Genomic DNA, 4337 nt, shown 5'->3' on the forward strand with positions numbered 1-4337 from the left:
CAATTTCACGTTCAATTCTCTAAATCTCACAATGGTCGATGTACTAGACCTCATACGAGCATTAAAGACTTTTCATGAGTAAAGTCCTGGAACGTTATATATATATATATATATATATATATATATAATTCTATTTTCATTAAGATCTCATTTCCTATCATTACTATGTTAGGGAAGAATTTGATGGAGTTATTTTAAGTGACCGTATTTTGTACTTACCTTCTCATTGATCTTTCATTTTTTTTGTCTGCATGTACTCGGTATCCTTCTCATTGATCTTTCACTGCATGTACTCAAGTATTGTGTACTTCCTTTCCTTCTCACTTTGATCTTTCCTTTTCTTTTTGTGGTATGTACTCTGCTTTATCTTTTAATTTTTGTTTGGATATATTCTTGTTCCTTGCCTTATCACTCAGATCTTTCATTTTCTTTTTGTGGCATGTACTTTGCTTAATTTTTTTAATTTTTGTTTGGATATATTCTTGACTGATTTTTAATCATTTTTACTCCTAAATCTTTCACCTATATTATTGGACAATTTTCAATCCATTCTTACTTCTAAACTTTTCCTTTTTTTTTCTTTCTTAGGTGTATTTTCATTGTCATTTTTCAATAGATTCTAATTTTCTTTTCTTTCCAAAAAAATAAAATTGCTCTATATTAGGAATCAATTTACCCGTAACCCATAAATTTTTATTCTTATTTGATTTCTAACTAAAATCTAAATAAAAAATCATAAATAAAATAAAGAAAAGATTTAACAAACCTACTACTGACATTCTTATGATCACATCTTTAGGTAAATCTGCCCAAAGCCTTTTTTGTTGTTTTGTTCAACTACTCAATACACATTACTAATAGTGTAGCGAACCCCATGCAAAGTTCATTTCACTTCACCCTTTCCAGAACCATTCGTACTTATATTATTTTCAAGCTTTTGATGGAGTGGGAAAAGGTCCTGTCTAAGCTTGAAAACATACCTTCATATACACACATATGGTTTAAGCAACCAGAATCTAAGAACCAAGTATAACTCCTTTTTACTTCATGTCTTCAATATCAGCCATTAACAACATTTCATCCTCTTCTTCCAGCTTTGCATAATTCAATTCCTTATTCATCTTTGGACATTCATATTTATGACCCAAGTCATGACACCTATAACATTCAACAGTTGCTTTGTTGAAAGTTGATTTTCTTCTTCCGTGTCCTCTGCTCCTGTAAGTTCCTCTTCCTCTATTACTTATTTTCGTTCGACCTTCGACTTTTAGAACTTGCTCCTCTCCAGTATTGCTTGATCTTCGAAATTTTTGTTCATGCACCACTAATGAACTTTGTAATTCATCAATGGACATGTTATCAGTATCTTTGGATTCCTCAATGGATAATACAACATAAGTAAATTTTTCAGTGAGGGTACGTAGAATTTTTTCTACAGTTTTCTTGTCTGGCATATCTTCTCATCTTGTTGGAGATTATCATCACTCTTGCAAAATAATATGATACTTTCATTTTCTTCGATCTCTAGGATCTCAAATTCTCTCCTTAATGCATTAAGAAGAGATTTCTTCACTTTTTTGTTTCCACCAACTTTCGCTTCATTAAGTCCCAAACAATATTGGTTGTGCGACGATCCAAGATTTGTTCAAAGACAGTACGATCAATTGCCTGGAAGAGGTAATGCTTTACTTGGTGATCTTTGAGTCTAGCATCATCAAGATGACCCTTTTGTGCCTTAGTCAGCATTGTTTCTTCCGCTAGTTCTGAGAAACCAATCTCTACCACACTTAATAAACTCTTTTCTTTGAGCAAATTTTCCATCAGCTCACTCTAGTGATCATAGAGACCATCGAAGTGAGGGATCTTCGTTAAAGTCTTGTCTTTACTCATACTCTCTATATTTGATCACTAAAAAATTACTACACTACAAAGCCTAGTGGTGGTTCTGAGGCCAATTATAAGTTTTTGACAGAAGAATGATTAACACAGAAACATAAACGATTGGAGTTTGAAGCGATAATATTATTGAGTATTTAACTTTGGCTTTTATAGCCTTACAATAACAACATAAATAAATAGAAACTAACCACAAATATGGTAAATTAGTTAAACTAAATAGCTAAAAAAAAAAATACTCTAACTATCAAAAGAGACCATAACAATATTTGATCAAATTCTTATAACATTTAGGTACTTACTACTACTCTCCCAACAAAAAGACCTTCCAATTCTCCTATTTCCAATATTGAATATCGATGAAGTTTACTTTTCTAACTCAACTTCCTTCACAAAGGTTGATCCAACTCTGGTTGGCTTCCACTTTTTTCCTTCCACCCGGTAAAGATAGTTGTTTAAATGAAAAAATGTTGATGTTATAATGGTAGTTTGGCTAGATTGTTTTTTCTGAAACTCCAAATTATTGTAATAAAAGAAAAATTATATTTTCTTTAAAGTAATCAAATATTAATGAGAATATGAATCATGTTATGTGTTTATGGGAAATCTTTAATCATTCCTCCTATTTTACTCATTACAATTTATACTCACCATTCTCAAATAAAAATGTTTCTTTCATAATGATTAAGGTATTTAGTCTTTTCTTTAACGCTCAAGGTTTAAATCTCTATCATATTTGTTACTATAAAGAATATATTATTTCTTTGTACGGTTCTTTTCCCATTTTAAAAAATTGAGTGAAAATGTATATACGAGAAAGACCACAAACCCGGACCCTATTCATGACATTAAATAGACCAGAGCTCCTCCACAACCATGTTCAAAATATGAATCCTCCTACTCACATCCTTTAATAATCTCTAAATTTTAGCTGGTTGTATTTAGTCCTATTTTATTTAGGCTTCTTTTAATAACCATTTGATTTTTTATTTCAAAAAATTAAATTTAAAAATACTACTTCCAAATTATCAAAAAAAAAAAAAAAAAACAACCACAACTTCTATACAGTTACTAAATAAGACTTAAGATATTCATCAATTCCAATGTTCATAAAAATACAAATTATCGTTTAATTAAGCGAAGTATAATCTTAAATTTGTAGTGGTACGATCTTTATTGTTTAGAAATACTACCTTTAAAAAAAATCTCAATTATACGTATTAACTTTTACAACTAAATGTTTATATTATAAAATTAGATCTTGTACTTGTCAAAAATTTAATCTTAATATTTAATTTTCATTAATTCATTCATTAATTTTAACCAAACAAAACACAAACATTCAAAACATTTAATAAAATTAAATACAACACAAAATTAATTTTAATCAACGGACTAAATTAGTAACTAAATGACTCCACACATCCACGAATTTCTACATTAAAAAAATTCTAAATATATACTTTTATTAAATAATTTCAATTTTCATACCAAAATGAGAATAAAATGGGTTGGAAGATGGTAAAGAAAAATGGAAAATATAAGTTAGGTTCTACTCCCACTCTATTGTCACCTTATTTATTGTCGTTGTATCTTGTGCGATTCAATGGTCCGTTGCTCATTTTGTACTTTATAGCCCTAATCTTGTCTTTCTCCACCCCCCTTCATAACTTCCCAATTAATTCATCCATTCAATAAATACCTAAGAGTCTCATCGTCATCCATTATCACCGTTTTTAAAGAACCTAAGCTTCTCATTCTCTCGACAATGGCTAAACTATTAGTTCTTCATCTCTGTTTCGTTCTCATTGCTTCCTCTTCTCTGTTTCATGTCGGAACTTCCATAACTCACAAATCTCAAGACGGATCTGAAGAATGGGGCTACGTTCAAGTCAGACCCAGTAAGCCAAGTTCATTAACTTTCCTTCTATTTTATTTTAGTCATTATTTTTTATATATTTGCTCGTGTATTGTGTTGTTTAGAAGCCCATATGTTTTGGTGGCTTTACAGAAGCCCTTCCAGAGTGGACGTCGGTTCCAAGCCATGGTCGACCATTCTCTGGTTGCAGGGCGGACCGGTGAACTGCCGATCTTTTCCAATGATTTATTTATAAATTTTGGGTATTTTGTAAGAAAATGGCTCAAATATTGAAAAACAGGGTGGCTCAGGAACTAGGTTTGGGAACTTCCTGGAAATCAGACCATTGAACTCAAACTTGAAGCCCAGAAACTCAACATGGCTGCAAAAAGCAAACCTCTTGTTTGTGGCCTTTTCCTTTTAATTTTTGTCATTTTAACCTTAAATTCTAATATTTTTCGACTAAATTAAAAAAAAAATAGGATAATCTAGTCGGGACCAGATATAGCTACGTGGAGAGTGGAGGTGAATTTGCGAAAGGCGATGTGGAAGCGGCGATCGACATGACGACTTTGCTGGCTGA

General features: G+C 31.3%; 1 long non-coding RNA gene across 1 annotated transcript; it reads left to right on the forward strand.

The window, feature by feature from the left end:
* Positions 1-3650: 3650 nt before the first annotated feature.
* Positions 3651-4072, forward strand: LOC111475437. Its single transcript, XR_002716496.1, has 3 exons — positions 3651-3797; positions 3880-3974; positions 4056-4072. It is a non-coding gene; the product is annotated as an uncharacterized LOC111475437 (long non-coding RNA).
* The last annotated feature ends 265 nt before the right edge of the window (positions 4073-4337 follow it).

The sequence above is a fragment of the Cucurbita maxima genome, unplaced genomic scaffold (genome assembly GCF_002738345.1).
Source record: "Cucurbita maxima cultivar Rimu unplaced genomic scaffold, Cmax_1.0 Cma_Scf01571, whole genome shotgun sequence".
NCBI classification, from domain to species: Eukaryota; Viridiplantae; Streptophyta; class Magnoliopsida; order Cucurbitales; family Cucurbitaceae; genus Cucurbita; species Cucurbita maxima.